The sequence below is a fragment of the Eubalaena glacialis genome, chromosome 15 (genome assembly GCF_028564815.1).
Source record: "Eubalaena glacialis isolate mEubGla1 chromosome 15, mEubGla1.1.hap2.+ XY, whole genome shotgun sequence".
Taxonomy (NCBI): Eukaryota; Metazoa; Chordata; class Mammalia; order Artiodactyla; family Balaenidae; genus Eubalaena; species Eubalaena glacialis.
This window is the reverse complement of record NC_083730.1, coordinates 82,930,640-82,950,599: the sequence shown is the minus strand read 5'-3', so window position 1 is coordinate 82,950,599 and position 19,960 is coordinate 82,930,640. Positions and strand designations below refer to the sequence as shown.

At 46.7% G+C, this 19,960-nt stretch overlaps 1 pseudogene; it reads left to right on the top strand.

The window, feature by feature from the left end:
• Positions 1 to 17,102, top strand: part of LOC133075194 (NADH-ubiquinone oxidoreductase chain 5-like) — a 149,475-nt pseudogene extending 132,373 nt beyond the window's left edge.
• Positions 17,103 to 19,960: the final 2,858 nt, after the last annotated feature.

Sequence of the window (19,960 nt, the reverse complement as noted above, 5' to 3'; positions counted from 1 at the left end):
GCCTCTCATCACACCCAGAACTGCCAGATACTGGTCTCACCTCCGTAGACCTCCATCCCGGTGAATAATTTTCACTACTTGTTAGCTGTCTGATGTCTTGAAGTAGTGTGTGTGTGTGTGTGTGTGTGTGTATACATACATACGTATACATGTGTATACGTATGTATGTGTGTATATGTTTATATATACATATGGGTGTATATGTATGTGTGTGTGAATATATATTCCAGTCTGCCTAGTGGGAGGGTTGGTCCAGATTACCTAGTCTGCCATTATCAGAAGCTGAAGTCTCTTCATTACCTGTGTCAGGGCCTGGCTAGGGTAAGGCAAGTGAGGCATCCGAACACAAAATTTCAGGATGTTCTCACTCTCAGGTCCGTGCAAATGCGGGGCTGGCACCTTAAACTGTGCACCCTCGGCACCTTACACGCCTCTCTCACATGCCAGTCCTGACCTGCACATGTTTGCAGAGGTTCAAATACCTGGGCAGACACTACTAGGTGAACTTATATCTAGAAAATGGGCTGGGGGATACTTTACTTCTTTATTTACTTCTAGGTTGTTTGATTGTTCTTATGTCACCAGATCTTGTCTACCATGCATCTTACATGCATCATCTCACGCAACCCTCAGAGCAACCCTAATAAATAGGTAGCATCTTCACCCTTGGTTTGCCTATAAGGAAACAAAAGTACACAGAGATTTAGTAACTTATCCATGTACCCCAAACTAAGAGGGGATGGAGCCAGATTTTGAACCCAGGCAGCCAGGTTCCTAAGCCTCCATGTCTAATCACTACACACACAGCCAGTCATTATGACTCCTGTTAAAAGCACTGAATTACGTACTTTCAGAATTTTAAAAACATGGTGCAATATAAAATGGAAAATAATATTTTAATTAACAATATACAGGGACTTCCCTGGCCATCCAGTGGTTAAGACTCTGTGCTTCCACTGCAGTGGGCACAGGTGGGTTCAATCCCTGGTCGGGGAACTAAGATCCCATGCCACATGGCACGGCCAAAAAAAGAAAAACTTAATAATATACAGATATGTTCTATATATTAAAAGTCTTTGGCCAATGGTCAAAGCTACTTCCAGCCCATCCCGCAGCAGGGGAGAAGCAGGGCTCCGTAGCCCCTTTCTCACTTCCTTGGCCTTTTCACGCTCTCCAGCACAGAGGAAAAATGACCCAGGGCCTGTTCTCAGATGTGTGCTGGGGCCAGACTACTGCCCAGGCCACATCGGTCTGCCTGTTGTTACGACGTCAACTCAGGCCTTTGTCCGCGACACGGTGCCCAACTCCCACTACTCACTCTGTCCTTTCCTGTCCAGCTGTGCCAATAAGATGATTTATCAGCAGGAGTTTGGGACGGGCTGCCAGGTTCTGGGCAGAGGAAGGAGGCAGGGGAACTGTTTTATGAAATAAAGGCCTGGCTGCCAAAGGACACACTTTGCAATCACAAGTGCCTCTCCCACGAGCTCTGGACGTTGCCTTCATTCCTTCGTTCACTCACTCGTTCATTCAGCATGTGTTTACTGAGGACCCAGCGCTGAGCCAGGCCTGTGGGATACACAGGCGAGGCCTCTGCCCTCTGTTCAGGGGCCTGGGGAGCGGCAGGCACTGAGCGAGTTAATCACAGGTGCGTCAAGTAGGCGTGGGAGGCTATCAAGGCAAGAGGCAGGGGCCTCAACTAGCCCGGGGCCAGAGAAGGCCTCCCTGACGAGGTGATTGTTGAGTCGTGATGGGGCTCAGGCCAGGCTGCCCCAAGATGCGTCACTCTGGCACTCGGATTATTTTAAGCTGAAAACAATCAGGGCCCAAAAGATTCAGGAAGAATCTCTGAACCTCCCCCTTACTGCCTAAAAGAATTTAAGACAGGAGGCCTATCCCAGGAAGAAGCTATCACCATAAACAACTGTAGTACGGTGTTAGGAGTGGTGGACCGTGAAGAACCATCTGATCAAAGCCCATTGTCTTTGGATGCCCAGCTAACGTGTACCAAGCATTAACTCTTCTTAGCACCCTGTGGGTTACTTTCCTTCCCCCTGAATCCCCAGACCCCTACCTCCTTCTCCTTAGTCCAGAATATATGTACATATGTATGTGTGTGTGAGACATATATACATCTCATCTAGCCTTGCTGTCTTTGGAATTCTTCATTATGTGGATTCCCCATGCACACGTGATACATTTGACTTTCTCCTGTTAATCTACCTCATGTCATGTTAATTGCCAGCCAAATGAACTAAGAGGGGAAAAAAGAGAAATTTCTCCACCCCAACAGCTGTGATCTGAAGGCAGAATAGGAGTCAACTCCCCCAAGATGGAGGCGAAAGCGTGCCAGGTAGAGGATGTCACACGGGTAAAAGTCCTGAGGTCAGAAGGAGCTTGCTGTTTGTAAGGATATCGGAAGTGTGGGGAAGAAAGCAGAGGGGAAGAAGCTGGGGAGGTGAGCGGGGACCAGATGATGCAGAACCTTCCAGGCCCTTGTGAAGAAGTTGGTCTTTATCCAAAAGAGCTTGAGAAAATCAATGGAGGGTTGTAGAAGGAGGCATGTCAGGATCCCACTTGCGTTCTAGGAAGACCACTAAGGAAAACAGATTAGGAGGGACCTGCACGGAATGAGAGAAGCACTTAGGAACCCAGCACAGTGCTTTTCAGACTATCTGCAGGGACAGACCATTTTCTCTCCAATCCATCACAAACCGATGCTTTTGTAAAATACAACAGAAATTCACTTGGATGTCACAGCAATGTCAAATTGCTATAAAAGTTTCTAAACACTAACTCCCAGTTTCTTTACTTACTCACTGTGGACCAGTAATACTTTGCTGACTGTCGCTAGTCTGTAGATGACTGTTTGAGGAGCACTGGGGTAGCACAAATGAGGTTCCCAAGCCAGACTCCAGTGTCCAAAGAGAAAACTACTTCATCTTCCAGAACCTAGGCGAGCCTCTGGCACCTGGCCTCTGATCAGCCTGATGTAGGAAATATCCTGAGCCCTTCTGGACAAGCCTGCAGGTTACCACTCACGTACATGTGAGTGTTTATTCTCCTCCGAATCCCTCCTCGGCGCCCTCCTCCTGGAAGCTCCTGCACACGCCAGCCCGATGGTCTTGGTGGAAGGCGCTGTTCCGTTTAGTCTTCGTCGGCCTCTGCCTGGTGCCACTTCCTGCTCTGCATGTAACTTGTCCTTTTCAGTCCTTGAGCTCATCTCCTGTCCTGCACTGACTTCCGCTGAGGTGGCGCTGCACCCTCCTTCAGGCCTCCCTGGTTCAGCTCATCAACACAACCTCTGCTGCACAAGTCCCTGCATCCCGGGACCAGCCTTCCCCTGGCCCTCTCTCCTTACCTCCCTCCCCCCACCGGCTCCTTTCCCATCCCGCCCGGGGCCACACACAACCCCCATGCTTTTGGCCAGCTTTCCCTCTGCCCAGCACAGCCACCACGACCTCTAGCTCTCTTGCCATTGAGAGGAGCAAGGCTGCTGGTCATCGGAGATCACAGGGGGTCAACAAGTCACAGGCGCCCCTTGACCCCTGGGTCTCTGTACTCAAAATGGTGTTCCCAGCAGTCAGCTCAAGGAGGTGGAGCAAAAACGTGAATGTAAAATTCTCTCTCTGCCTCTCTCCGTAGCTTTCTCCCTCTCAGTCTCTCTCTCCCTCTGTCTCTCTCCCTCCTTGTCTCTTTCAGTCTCTCTTCTCTTCTCCCCTCCCCACACTTCTTTCTCCTTCTCCCCTCTCCCTCCTCCTCTTCCAACTCACCTCCCACCTGACCTCTAATCAGAGGTGAGAGGAGGAGAACTGGGTCTGGCTGACGTTGATTTCCTGAATCTTTCTGTCTCACAGCCAGATCAATCTCCTGAATTAAAGAGGTAATAAATCACCACCCTTATTATGAGCTCCTATTCTGCCACCCATTCCCTGGGGAAAGTGATTAGATAAGATTGCTGCACACAAATATTTCCAATTCCTCCTCTTCCAAGTGCTCCTCTGATCTTTTGAATTAGACATGGTCCTACGACTTGCGGTGGCCAATAAAATGTGAGGAGTGACACGTGTCACTTCTGGGTGGAAGCTTCTCAGAGCTGTCAGCCAATTCTCTCTCTTTTCTCCTCCTGCAGCAATCATGGAAGCATGTTCCCTGATGTGAAAGATTCATAAGACGAAAGCAGCCTGGAACGTTGAACCTGTCCCAGAGTGCAACTGTCCCCGGGCATCACCAGCACTGCAGCAGACTTTGCATAAGCACAAAATTTTGTTTTGAACCCACTGGTTGTCTGTTACAGCACCATAGCATTGCCTGTCCTGACGAACATACCATGTTTCTGGCCCAAACAGCAGATGGTGAAAGTGAAAAGAAAAAGCACTCAGTAGCTAATAGCTCAGCAGGTCATCATCCAGGGGAGTTTGTGGCCGTTCTCCGAGCTACAAATAATGGCGGCCTGGCTTGTAAAGGTGGTGCCAGCAAAGATGACAGAAGTGGATAGATAGGATACAAAGTGAAAAGAGACAAGTCTTGGTGATGGACTAGACTGAGAGGATGAGGAGAGGGGTCTGTCAGGTTGTGGCTTCAGGAATCAGGGGGATATAGAGCCATTAGGTGAGGTGCAGAGCACCAAAGAACACGCCGACCATACCTCCCAGTCCCAAGAGCTCTGAACACGGCCAGTTACAGCAGCTGGAACAAACAGCCTTCTTTCTGGGCACTCTCCTGACTCCAGTTTGCAGGCTTGAGGCTGAGCTTTCCCGGTGGCGAGGCAGATGCTCCGTGAACAGCCAGCAGAACTCTGCTGTAATCACCTCCATTTATAACCATCAGGAAAAGACCAAACTACAAGGAGGAAGGCTGTACTCCAGAAACCGCTGGTGTTTGAGCACCTGACAGAGCTGCCAGTGCTGAGGGTTTGATGGATGGCAAAGGCAAAGAAGAGTGTCTCATTTAATTGTTCATTGTATCAACTAATTACCAGGCGTTCATCCATCAACACAGGACGGTTAAAGGGAGAAAGTCCTGAAATTGAGATCCAGAGGCCTGGGTCTTGGTTCCAATTCTGTCAGTCAGGACCCTGGGCCAGGTACTTCCCCTCTCTGGATTTCCCCAGCCCTACAGGCAGAGGTCCTTCAGTGGGGTCCTGTGCACTCCTTGGAGATTCATGAATGGGCCTTAGAGATCCCCAGAAATTATATTCAGGACACTGTTTGAATGTGCAGATGTCTGTATATTGGAGAAGTGGGTCCATGCCTTTCATCGGATCCCCAAAGAATTCCATGACTTGGAAAAAAGTTTTAAACCACTGAAAGTAGAGATGGACAGCCCGGAGGGCTGGGGGGAAGGAGGTGGAAGGAGATGGCAGGAGCCAGATCACGAAGGACCTCACGAGCTGTGCTAGGGAGCCTGGCACCACCCAAAATGAATACAGGAACCCCTTCTGGATCACTTTTCCAGTTGTGCCCAGGCAAGCCAGAACAACAAACACCTAGATATCTAGGGACAGGGCAAGGAGAGAATACCTGAATCACCCCTGCGCTTATTCATCCAATAGGCATTTGTTAGACACCTATTGTGAGCTGGGACCTGATACTAGAGGCTGCGTTATTGTGATAAAGAAACAGTGAATGGGACAAACGGGCAGAGGAATGTGTGTCTGTGTGTGTCTGCATGTGTCTGCGTGAGTGTGTCTGTGTATGCGGCCCTTGGAGCAGCTGTGGGCTGGGAGCCCCGCTGCAGGCTCTTCTCCACCAGGGCCTGACTCCGAAAAGCTCCAAGGAACAGTTTGCATCGCGGTTATAAAGAGCTGACACTAAAGCTGCAAGGCACACAGGAGGATGCCAGGGAGCGACGGTCTGGGAACCAAAAAGTCCCGTTCCTAAGAGGCAAACCTGGCTTAGAGAGGACTGGCTGTCCCAGGCCCTGCTCGGGGCTCCTGTCTCCACCACTGCTGACAGCCAGCCCTGTACTGCCAAGACCTGGAAACTTGCTGGACATGGAGTCCCTAGATTTCTCTACCCCTTGCTAGAAAACCTACACCGTCATCAAAATTTGAGTTGCAAAAACTCAGAGTTCTTGGTATATCTATTTACTGCAAACTGAGAACGCTTTGAATATCAGGTGCCTTCCTGCAGTAGAAAGCCATGGGACACTGGCCTCTGTGTGAAAGCTGTGAGGCTGGACAGCACAGCACAGGGAGGTGGCGAAGGAGCAGTCAGGACCAAGGGCCTTGGAGTCAGGACGGACAGGTTTGAACCAGTGACCAATGTGTGCCTCAGTCTCCTCCTCTGTCAAATGGGAATAACAATAGCACTGACCCTCTAGGGTTGTGTGAGAATTCAATGAGTTAAAATGCAAAAGGGCTTGCAGTAGTGACTGGCACATAGCAAGCACTAAATAAATATCATCTATTATTTTTTATTATTATTGTTCATGAAAAATGGTTTCCTCATAGTCATTTGAAACTATACACTGCTGGGAGAGAGAGAGAGAGAGAGAGAGAAAGAGAGGAGGAGGCAGGGAAAAGGAGGCAAGGAAATAAGATGTTCCATATCTACCCATTAATGACACCAGGCAAGAGAAGGGTGAATCAATTTTTATGACACATTAATATAAATATTTTACATATGAGAACTAGCTCGGGCTATAATATATCTATTTCTCAACTGTAAGGCATTTCTTTTTCTTTTCTAAATTAATTATGCCATGTTTCACTTAGAAGAAAAGAAGGAAGGAAGGAAAGAGGAGGGGAAGTGGGGGAGGAGCCTAGCAGAAATCTGCCCCTCACCACATAGTGACTGATGTGCCCGTGCACCATCTCCTAGTGTTTTACAGGTTCCTGAGCATCTGCAGTTCATCAGCTCCTTCTGGCTGCTTGAAAACTGTCCTTGAAACAGGTCTTCTCAGCTCCATCCAACAGATGAGGAGGCTGAGGCTAGAGAGGCCCACGTTACGTGACCAAGCCCCAGCTCCTCTGATCTCCTACCCGGAACACCGGGCATTCCCCCCACTGCCTCTCAAAATTCTCCACTTATTCATTCAACCAGCAGCACTAAGTCCTGCTCTGTGCCTGGCCTTGTGATCAGCGCAGCAGACACAGGAATGAATAAGCTACTGCCCTTTCATCGAGGCAGGTTATAGTCTGGTTACGAGGGGTATTTGGAAGTGCTGTCTCCTAGAGTGACCTTCTGAGACATAAGGAAGCCCAGGCCCTGGAGCCACAGGATCACACAGTCCTGCGGTCAAGTCTTGACTCCTCCACATCCTGCTGTGTGATATTGGGCACCCAAACAACCCTTCTAAGAGCCGTTTTCCTCAAATGTCAAACAAGGACGATGATGATAATAGGGCCTAATTCACAGGGCTATTGTGGGTCTTAACATAAAACACTTCCTACAGAAACACTTAGCCTGTTCTCGGAGAGACACCTTCTGAAAGGCAAACTTGATAGATTTCCTCCCTGATGGGCCTGAATATCTTGAAAGGAGATTTAGACAATTGGCAAAGAGTTGAGGGTTGAGTTAGTGGGAAGTACACAGATAACAAAGCCAAGGGAAAAATGAGGCAGTTATTAACTTCAGAGAGAACAAAAGATGTTGCAGGAGGGGAAGGTAATCTGAGCTGACTGCAGCATCAGCAGCGCAAACCATTTACAGTTAGGGTAATATAAACACTGAATATTGATCCAACAGAAATCACAGCGGATCTGGGGGGAGGGGGAGCCACGTGTGCAGGCGGTCACAGGCAGGGGCTGAGGAAGGAGAGCTAACTCCTCGCCTTCCACAGTCAGAAGCCAAGGGATAAAGTCTAGAATGGAATCATCAGGAAGCCACAGTACAAGCAGGCTATTTAGAGACGTATAGGTAAATAAAATAACCCACCCAAAGGGCAAAAGTAGTTGCTTCGGAGGAGGTGAAGGGAAGAAAGGGGCCAAGAGGCTGCTGTTTTATATAACATGCTTTGCAGAACTACCTGAATCTAAACAAGGATTTCTCAACCTCAGCCTCACTGACATTTGGGAGCAGACAATACTTTGTGTTGGGAGACGTTCTGTGTATTGCAGGATGTTTAGCAGCATCTCTGGCCCCTACCTGCCAGATGCCAGTAGTAAATAACACCCCCGCCCCCAGCTGTGACAACCAAAAATGTCTCCAGACATTTCCAAACATCCCCTGGAGGCAAAACACACACACACACACACACACACACACACACACACACACACACACACATTGAGAACCACTGATCGAATTAAGCACATGTATAACTTTAATTTTTAAAAAATTTTTATAAAGTGTTTACTGCAGTGACAGATGCACGGTTAGTGCTTAATGAATGGTACCAAGGATTGTTATTTCCTTGACCTTGCTGGGGATGCCTTCTCAATCCATCAACAGTCATTTCCTGCACCGCCACAGGAGATACGTCATGCCCCAGTGAGCTCCTGATCCTTCATATTCACAGACAGTACCACTGCTGCTAATCACATTAGTATTGATAACAATAACTGTCTACCATCTCTGGGCCTGGCACAGTGCGCTGCACACAGAGGGTGAGTGCATTCATTCACATCTAGCAATACCTTGTTGCCGGGCTCTTGTACATAATCAGTGTTAATTTCATCCTCACAAGTGGGAGAGGGAGTGGGGAGGATCATTCTTCTCAGGTTACAATGAAGAAACGGAGGATCAGAGAAGCTAAGCAACTTGCCTAAGATCACACAGCTAGTAAGTGGAAAGGTCTTAGCTTCAAACTTAATTCTCTCCAACTCCAAAGCAAGTCAGCCCCCACCACACCTGGGATAACCCCATGCTATGCATTGAAAACACCTGGGGAGATTTTAAAAAATATTGATGCCTGGACCCCACCCCAGACCAAGGGACCAAAATCTATGGGGGTGGGGCCCAGTCATCTGCATTTTTTAAAACTTCCCCAGGTGACCCTGATGCACAGGGAAAGCCCTAAATCAGTGCTTCTCAAACTGTAAGGTGCACATGAATCCCTCGGGGACCTTGTTAAATCCAGATTCAGCAGATCTGGGGTGGGGCCTGTGACTCTGCATTTCCAACACGCTCCCAGTAATGCTCCTGTTGGTGCACAGGCCACACTTTGAGCAACAAAACACGAACCTGCTGCATGTCCTCACTTGTTAACCCTTCACGCCAAGTTTACTTACGGAGTTTCCTAGGGAAGAGGTAAACTGAATTTCTTCTCCAGGGAACAACAACAACAGTAACAACACCATTTACTTAACATCTACTATGTGCCAAACACTGTGCTAAGTATGTTTTAAATACATCAGCTCATTTAAACTTTACAATAACCCTGTGTAGTAGTTGCTTCTATTAGTATTCCCATTTTACAGGTGATGAAACAGAGGCACAAAAATTAAGTGACTTGTTTAAGAGCAGTACAGTTAGTGAAGTAGCCAAAAGTCATACCTGAGTCTCTCTTAGGACCCTTGATCCCTGGTTACCATGCTTACCTTAATTTAAGGCCATTATCCACCTATGCTCTGCAACCTTAGGCAAGTCACTTGACCTCTCTGAGCTTCATATGTCCCAATTGAAAACTGAGCACTGAGCACAAAGGTCATCCCTAGATAACTCACATCAGGAGAATGCATTTTGATGTCAAATAAGACCACATCCCTGAACAAGGCACTCACTCTTTAAAGACACAGCATGTTACAAACACCCGATCTGAACAGTTGGGGGTGTGCTGTTTTGCTTTTAACCTTGAGTGGGTACGTGGGATTCTGGCCCCTGGGAACACACTGTGTGAAGGGGCTGGGAGGCAGATACGCATACCTGCAGAAGAAGATGAGGTTTATGACTGGAAGCTTATTAGGAGGGGCGGCAGGAGAGATGCTATCACCCCAGCTGAAATATCAGCCAGTTCATCTCTGGCAGTGACTCAGCCTGGACAGGGGGGCAAAGGCAGCAGGGCGATCAATTACAATGCTTCCTGCTCTCCAAGGATGCTGAGACGCCACCCGCCCGCACCTGGTGGGGCTGAGCACTGGGTCAGGGGCGGAGGAGCAGTCTAGCCTTTCAGAGAAGTTAGATGAGCTGCAGGTTCAAACTCTTTCTCAGGGAAGAATTTGTATCCAAAATTATAGAGGCAAGAGGTGGAGCCAGAAGGCCCTGTTCCAGCACCTTCTGGCTGTGTGAGCCTGGCAGGTCAGTGCACCTCTTAGAGCCTCAGTTTAATCCTCAGTAAAAATTGAGCCTGTCTCAGCTGATGTGCCTTGCTCTTGGGGGTGTTTGAAGGTTTTCTAAATGGCAATATGTATTTTGTATGGACCTGCTGGTATAAAGCAAGTCCAGATGGTACCTGAACCGACGGTTTTTTTTTTGGCTACACTGTGTGGCATGTGGGATCTTAGCGCCCCGACCAGGGATCGAACCTCTGCTACCTGCAGTGGAAGCACGGAGTCTTAACCACTGGACCACCAGGGAAGTCCCATGAACCAACATTTTTATTCTAACAGTTATGTGTTGATTTTATATGCATCGGGGGAAAAATATATCTATATATACAGTTATTGTAATACATTGTTGGTTTCTTTTACCTTCATCTGCTTTATTTCACCTCATATCACATATCACCACCTGACACTGTATAAATGTATTACTTCATTCATTGTGTATCTCCCGCCACTACTCTCTTTTGGTGCACTGATGTACTCCCAGCGCCCAAAATAGTGCCTGGTATAATGTAGGTGCTCAATAAATATTTTAGAATGAATAGCAAACTATGAATTCACTTGATATGATTGCCTAGGATGGGTCAAGATATTTTTGTTTTCAGTTTTGGTTTTTAAGTAAGCAGATTTAAAGAACAGTCAAAGTGGATGCAAAAGCCCGAAGGCGGGGGACCACCAGGTAACAGACGCGGAGATGCTTAAACTACTGCGTCTCCAGGGTGCTGGGGGCTACTGGCAGCAGTGACAGCAGCAGCCCTGGGGGCCAAAGAGCGACTCGGGGCAAATGCCAGATCCTCAAGTCACCCACCTGTAACATGAAGGAATCCCTCCTGGTCCTGCCTATTTCCCAGGCCTCCTGTGACAGCCAAGTGAATTAATCAAGTGCAACTGTTCTAAAAACCTTCAAGAGCTACTGACACGGTAGTGAAATTCTGTTACTATATAAACACTCTGGGTGTCGCCCAACCTGATCAGCGCAAGGATCTCAATTCGTTCCCATTGTAGGTGCTCCCCAGAGGAGTCTGCGTGGCTCCAGGGTGGAGCCAGACTTGGGTTCAAGGCCCAGCACTGCCACTTGGCACCAGTGTGACCTGAACAGTCTCTGGACCTCGTTTTCCGCACTCAGCAAATATTTTTTGCTCTGTGTCTATAAAATAGGGATAGCACAGCTGCCCCGCAAAACAGCTGCTCTGTAAACAGCAATAGTAGGTCCTAGGTCCCTGCAACAACCTATTATGCCCAGTGTACAGATGGGGAAATTGAGGCCTGGGGAGGTGGGATGATTATATAGCTAATAAGAGATGGAGCCTTCCCTCAAACTCAGGAAGTCAGATAACCAAGCTCCAAGGTTGTTCACACGAAGCTACACTGCCTCCCTTTAAATGTGGGTATCTATAGCTACTATCTTCATTCATTCATCGAAGAAACATTTACAAGCAACGACTGTGTGCCAGGCAGCAGGTTAGTCACTGAGGAATGAGGATGTCAATGAGTTGGATAAGTTCCCTGCTCTCAAGGAGAGGGGAAGGCAAGGGTATTAGAGGGTGGCAAAGGCTACAAAGAACAAGTGGCTATGGGGGCTCATTCTGATGGTTGCGGAAGACCTCTCTGAAGATGAGACGTGAGTGACCAGAAGGGATCAATCTTAGGGGAAGGTTTCAGGAAGAGAAATCCAGAAGGAGGGAACAGTTAGTGCCGAGGTCCATGTGGGGAACAGGCTTGGCATATTCAAGGGACAGACAGAAGGTCAGGGTGGCTGAAGCACCATGAGAGGGGGAGTGGCTCAAGAGAACCAGGAATGGCAGGTAGGGGGCAAGTCAGGTATGGTTTTCTGGGCCTGAGTAAAGAGTTGGGGGTTATTCTAAGTTCAAGAGGAAGCCTTTGGAGGCTTAGGCAAGGAGCCACACATCTTATTTAAGGTCACCCTGACAGCTATGTAGAGAACAGATGAAAGGGGGGAAGTATAGAAGCTGGGACATTAATATGGATATAAAGAGACTATTATAGTTGTTGGTACAAGAAATGATGGTAGAAACAAAGGCTTGTGTCCACCAAAAGCCACGTGCAGGAATGTCCACAGCAGCATTATACATAATAGCCACAAGCTGGAAACAAGCCACATGCCCATCAGCAGCAGAATGTATAAACAAACTGTAAGACATTCACCCAGTGGAATACTACACAGCAGCGAAAAGGGGGAAACTCCCACTACCCACAAGAACACGGCACAATCTCCCAAACGCAATGTTGAGAAGCCAGACAAAAAACAGTACATGAAAAAAAAAGACAAACAGTACATGCTGTTTAATTCCATTTATAGGAAATCAAAACAGGCAGAATTAATCTGTGGTCATGGGAGCTGGGGAGTGGTTACCCTTGGGATGATCTCGACTGGGAGGGAGCATGAGAGAGCAGCTGGCCTCTGAGTAATGCTCTCTATCTTGATCTACACGGTGGTTATATGACGATGCTGGTATGTAAAATTCATTGAGCTGTGCACTTAAGATCTAAAACAAGAGAAACATTAAAAAGGAAAACTGATGATAGAGTGGGTCAGGGTGGCAGCAGAGAATGAGCTCGACAGGTCTGGTCCCTCCCTTAGGATTCTGGAAGTGAAACTAGCCTCCTGGGGCTCTGTCCCATGACTTACGAGCAGCCCTCTCTCCTGTAGCTGAGGCTGTCACCCAAATGAGGGATGACTATGCAGCACCCACAGCCACAAGAGACAGGATTCCCCAGGAGTGTTGGAAATCTCCAGCAAGAGGTCCAGAACAGCGAGCTCTGGCTTCCCACCCTGCCAGCTGAACCGGGAGGGCTTGGGCTCCAGAGGGAAAAGGCCTGATCCCATCCACGGGAGCCTCTGCAAACAGCCCTGGCCAGTGTTAAACAACTTTCCGTCTCTGTCAACCAAAGGGCCACATCAGAACTGGAGGAACCAGGGCAGCCAGACTCCTTCTGCCTGTTTTCAGCCTGAGCTACCTGCACTGTGTTCCCTGTCGCATCAGAACGACTGCAAGTTGGAGCCCTGCTGCTCGGGGAAGCCTCCAGAAAGGACCCCGTGGGCCAGTGGAAGATGGGCTGAGAGGTGCTTTGCATCCTTGCAGTAAGATGCGTGTCTTTAATATCACTTCTAAAACTTTAGGAAATTTTTTAAAGCAAGAAGAAAAAATATATTATATATACAATAATAACAATACACACACACACATACACACACACACACACAAATGGGGTCCCTTCCCAACTGCCTTTTTTCACTTAATAACTGATCTTGACTATCTTCCAGTGCCATTTGAGAGACTTCAAGTGCATCTGTTTTATTAGCTCCATAATAAAGTAATAAGCAATAAAGCTGGAATTCATTTGCCACACACAGTTCTAAGCCCTTCTCGTGTCTTTTTGCCTTTGATACTCACCTCAACCCTATGAGGTCAGTTGTATAACTGTCATCCCCATTTTACACGTGAGGAAACTGAGGCTCTCCAGAGGTCTGCCCAAGGACAGGACACAGTACTGTCTTAAATGTCAGTGCGTCTGACGTCCAGGTCTGCCCTTGATCAGCACATGTGACGGACAGCCTCAGGGTCCTGTACGATGAAGGTGCTGTGGTGTCTTGAATCAACAGGCCCCTCATCATACATCCAGATTGAGTCCATGTTTTCCCATTTGTTATACGACTGTGTTGAATAAGTCCTTGTGAATAGATAAACAGGGGTCAGCATGACTATTTTCTTAGGATAAATGCTTGGCTGTGGGACGGCTAGGTGGAAAGCTAAGCCCCCTGTCCAATTAACTGCCCTCCAGGAAGGGTGTGTTGTTGACTCTCCCACCAGCAGGGTGGGAACTGTCTGCCTTCACAACCCCGCCCCCCTGCTTGATAAAACCTCAGTCAAGAGTGACTCTCATCCTCCCTCTCTCTTTCCTCTCCTTGAACACACAGATGCACCATTCGCTGAAGCCAACTACCAGATCACAGGCTCCCAGAAGGCGGAGACCACAACTTACTCCGCTTTATGACCCTCCATGCTGCAGGGGGTGGGGGAAGGCATTTGCACTGGGAAGAGGCCATGTCCTTAAAATGAAAAACAGATTCTCAGCTCCCAGCCTTGGCACATGCTGTTTGCTCTGGCTGGGTCACGCTTACTCCACTCTCAGTCCTACTCATCCTCAGAGCTTCAACTTTGACATCTTTGCCACCCCTGCCACCATCTCCAGGAGGCCTTCCTTGCTTCCCCAGGTGGGCCAGGATGGCTTCTCGGCACCTCCGCAACCCCATTTTCACCCCTGACAATGTAACATGGACCACATCACATTACACCCAATTTCATCAAAACGAAGCCGCCCTCATTATTTTATTAACCCTAAGAAACACACTGACCCAATGCTTTCCTTTTTTCCAACAGCTCTGTTAAGATATAATTCATATACCATACAATTCACCCATTGAACCCGTACAACTCAATGGGTTTTAATACATTCACAGATATGCATGATCATCACCACGTCGATTTTTAGAACATTTTCATCACCCCCCAAAGAAACCCTGTACTTATTAGCTACCACCTCCCTGTCCCTCTACCCCATACCCTTAACCCAATCACAGGAAACCACTAATCCACTTTCTGCCTCCAGACATTTCCCTATTCTGAATTTTTAAATGAATGGAATCATGTAACATGTGAACGGATGTGACTGGCTTCTTTCACTTAGCATAATATTTTCAAGGTTCATCCACACTGTAGCATGTATTGGTACTTTATTCCTTTTTATGGTAGAATATTTCATTGTAGGGATAGACCACATTTTGTTTATCTATTCATCAGCTGATGGACATTTGGCTATTTCCACCTTCTGTCTATTGTGAACTATGATGTTGTAAATGTGTACATGTTTTTATGTGGACATATGTTTTCATTTCTCTTGGGTATATGCCTAAGAATCACAATGCTTTCTTATCATTTTATTTCTACTTATTTTTTTTTCTACTTATTTTAAAAGTGCTTTTAGACTTATTTAGACAACAATTTTTTTATCACATATCACTCTGGCACATACTTTTAAAAAAAGAAGCAAAATACATCAGCTAAGATATTCCAAAAATGTTTTCAATACAAAGTCTGGGTCTTCTAAATCATTTTTAAAATCATAGTTGCCTGCGTCCATGTTTTCCTGTAAACTATTGTCCTCTGTGCCATTCTTGTATTAGCAATACAAGAATTCTTAAGAGAGCTCCACTGTCATCTCCGGTCAAGACTAACCTCATCCTGACTGCTGCTGGTCAACGGTGATTTCACACAATTGATCGTAAGATGCATCCCAATCTCGGAGAGGTTAATGTGTGGGAAAATGTGTGCCTTAGAATTGATGAAATACGGACATTTCCTGTCTGCTTGTCTGTATCCCGCACAAAAGATCACAAGTGTCTTGAGGACAGGAACCAATCTTCTCCACCCTTGTACTCATTCCCACTTTCAGTCAACAGAAATACATGAAGCACCTAGCCCACACATAATACACTCTTAATGAAAATATATCAAACGAATGAATGAATGTTGACCTACTTTGGAAAATGGAACTCACCTCCTAGCTGGGGGACCACCATCAATTTGTTTCATCTCTCTGAGTTGTTTCCCCATCTGTGAGATGACGTAATGATAAGGAAGAAAATGAGCTCACGTGTGCAATGAACCTAGGAGAGTCCCTGGCACAGAGCAGGCTACTGAAAAATATTTGTGGAATCAAAGGATGAATAACCAAATGAGAAAATAATTTTTTTTTAATTTATTTATTTAATTTATTTATTTTTGGCTGTGTTGGGTCTTTGTTGCTGTGCACGGGCTTTCTCTAGTTGCGGGGAGCGGGGCTACTCTTCCTTGAGGCGCACAGGCTTTTCACTGCAGTGGCTTCTCCTGTTGCGGAGCACTGGCTCTAGGCGCGCGGCCTTCAGTAGTTGTGGCACGCAGGCTCAGTAGTTGTGGCTCGCGGGCTCTAGAGCTCAGGCTCAGTAGTTGTGGCGCACAGGCTTAGCTGCTCCGTGGCATGTGGGATCTTCCCGGACCAGGGCTCGAACCCGTGTCCCTTGCATTGGCAGGAGGATTCTTAACCACTGCGCCACCAGGGAAGCCCGAGAAAATAATTATTATTGCAGCTAAAATTTATCACACACTTTCCCGTGTGCCAGACACTGTTGTATGCACTTTATGTGTGTGAACTCCTTTTTCTAACCCCTCATGTCATCCTCACAACAAGCTTACAAGGTAGGTACTGATATTATCCCCAGCTAAATGAGAACAATGACAAATGAGGAAACTGAGGCATGGAGCAGTCAATCAATGAATAAATGAATACAGGAATGAACAAATGTTGGACCTACATTAAAATCCCAGGCATCCAATCTCTAGAGGGGTAAGCTGGTCAGTCCCTTCACCTCTCCGAGCCTCACCCCTGTCTGTAAGATGGGGAAGTAAATCACCTGCACCTCACAGGCAGGTGCTGAAGAGGAAGTGAGTAAGCATTAAGTAAGCACCTGACTCACGTGCAAACGGGCAAAATGAAGGCTGACCCATGTGATAGGAAAATCCCTTCAGTGCTTGGCCAGGTGACCTTGGGCAAGTCATGTAGCTTCTCTGAACCTCATTTCCTCAGCTGTAAAAAGGGGATACCCTACATCCCCAAGGTGGCGATGAGGCAGCCTGCAATGACACCTGCAAAGCCCCCAGCTCAGCCAGTGACTGCCACAGAGAAAGTCTCACGACGACAGGTGGCCCTCACCCAGCCAGACCTGCTTTCCAGGACAGCACATCAGCTGAAAGGGGCTCCTCCCTCTGGAGGCAAGTCCAACATGTGCCCGCAGCGGCAACCTTTCAAGCTGTCAGACAGGCGGGGCACAACCCAGTAGGTGCACTCTTGCTTCCCCCAGATGAATATATCATTACAGGAGAGTGGTATGCATCCCACCAGCATCCATAAGGACCTGAATTATATATGAAGGCAGCAAAAGCAATTTATCCCAGACACGTGCAAGTCATAACATGGGAGTTCTTGGGCGCCCAAGACAACTTTCAGATATTGCAGTTTTTATCAAAGCAAAAAGGCCTCCAAAGGAGCACCCTGCCCCACGGGTGCGGGGATGCCTTACTCGGGCTTATTTATTATCAGAGGAGAGAAATCTACTCTCCCTCCCGGTTCTGCCACGTCCCCCCACCTGCCGCCCTAGCATGGCTGCTTCTCAGCTCAGGAGCCCTGGGATTTGAGGGTGAGCGGCCAAGAGCAGCCCCCTTCCTGGTGGGAATCATCTGCTGGCAGGCCGGGAGCGGGACCAGGTGTGCTCCAGATCCCTGGAGGGAGAGGGGAGAGGAAGAGGGAATTGCAAGACGAGAAAATGGTCCCGTAGCAAGAGCTCTAAGGCAGAGCTCCAGAGTCCCCCCTTCGCCAATGATTACATGGGAGGAAACCGAGGCACTGAAAGGTTGGTCAAGGTCACGTGGAGAGAGAGGGGAGGAGCTGGAATGAGAACCCAGTTACATTCAACAGACATTTATTCAGTGTCGACAGTGTGCCGGCCCTAGGGATACATGGTAGAGATGCGCGTGTGACTTCCGGCTGCCCCTTCCAACCGTCGCCCTCCGGCCCTGGGCTTCTGCTCCGCCTGCCTGCCTTGCTGCTGCTGCTCAAATGTGCCAAGTCCACCCCTACCTTAGGGCTTTTGTATGTGCTGTTCCTTCTTTTTTTTTTTTTAAACATCTTTATTGGAGTATAATTGCTTTACAATGGTGTGTTAGTTTCTGCTTTATAACAAAGTGAATCAGTTACACATATACATATATCCCCACCTCTCTTCCCTCTTGCGTCTCCCTCCCTCCCACCCTCCCTATCCCACCCCTCTAGGTGGTCACAAAGCACCGAGCTGATCTCTCTGTGTTATGCGGCTGCTTCCCACTAGCTATCTATTTTACATTTGGTAGTGTATATATGTCCATGCCACTCTCTCACTTTGTCCTAGCTTGCCCTTCCCCCTCCCCGTATCCTCAAGTCCATTCTCTAGTAGGTCTGTGTCTTTATTCCTGTCTTGCCCCTAGGTTCTTCATGACCATTTTTTTTTTTTTTTAGATTCCATATATATGTGTTAGCATATGGTATTTGTTTTTCTCTTTCTGACTTACTTCACTCTGTATGACAGACTCTAGGTCCATCCACCTTACTACAAATAACTCAATTTTGTTTCTTTTTATGGCTGAATAATATTCCATTGTATATATGTGCCACACCTTCTTTATCCATTCATCTGTTGATGGACACTTAGGTTGCTTCCATGTCCTGGCTATTGTAAATAGAGCTGCAATGAACATTTTGGTACATGACTCTTTTTGAATTATGGTTTTCTCTGGGTATATGCCCAGTACTGGGATTGCTGGATCATATGGTAATTCTATTTTTAGTTTTTAAAGGAATCTCCATAATGTTCTCCGTAGTGGCTGTATCAATTTACATTCCCACCAACAGTGCAAGAGGGTTCCCTTTTCTCCACACCCTCTCCAGCATTTATTGTTTGTAGATTGTTTGATGATGGCCATTCTGACTGGTGTGAGATGGTATCTCATTGTAGTTTTGATTTGCATTTCTCTAATGATTAATGATGTTGAGCATTCTTTCATGTGTTTGTTGGCAATCTGTATATCTTCTTTGGAGAAATGTCTATTTAGGTCTTCTGCCCATTCTTGGATTGGGTTGTTTGTTTTTTTGATATTGAGCTGCATGAGCTGCTTGTAAATTTTGGAGATTAATCCTTTGTCAGTTGCTTCATTGGCAAATATTTTCTCCCATTCTGAGGGCTGTCTTTTCGTCTTGTTTATGGTTTCCTTTGCTGTGCAAAAGCTTTTAAGTTTCATTATGTCCCATTTGTTTATTTTTGTTTTTATTTCCATTTCTCTAGGAGGTGGGTCAAAAAGGATCTTGCTGTGATTTATGTCATAGAGTGTTCTGCCTTTGTTTTCCTCTAAGAGTTTGATAGTTTCCGGCCTTACATTTAGGTCTCGAATCCATTTTGAGTTTATTTTTGTGTATGGTGTTAGGGAGTGTTCTAATTTCATTCTTTTACATGTAGCTGTCCAGTTTTCCCAGCACCACTTATTGAAGAGGCTGTCTTTTCTCCATTGTATATTCTTGCCTCCTTTATCAACGATAAGGTGACCATATGTGCGTGGGTTTATCTCTGGGCTTTCTATCCTGTTCCATTGATCTATATTTCTGTTTTTGTGCCAGTACCATACTGTCTTGATGACTGTAGCTTTGTAGTATAGTCTGAAGTCAGGGAGCCTGATTCCTCCAGCTCCGTTTTTCGTTCTCAAGATTGCTTTGGCTATTCGGGGTCTTTTGTGTTTCCATACAAATTGTGAAATTTTTTGTTCTAGTTCTGTGAAAATTGCCAGTGGTAGGTTGATAGGGATTGCATTGAATCTGTAGATTGCTTTGGGTAGTAGAGTCATTTTCATAATGTTTATTCTTCCAATCCAAGAACATGGTATATCTCTCCATCTATTTGTATCATCTTTAATTTATTTCATCAGTGTCTTATAATTTTCTGCATACAGGTCTTTTGTCTCCTTAGGTAGGTTTATTCCTAGATATTTTATTCTTTTTGTTGCAATGGTAAATGGGAGTGTTTTCTTAATTTCACTTTCAGATTTTTCATCATTAGTGTATAGGAATGCAAGAGATTTCTGTGCATTAATTTTGTATCCTGCTACTTTACCAAAT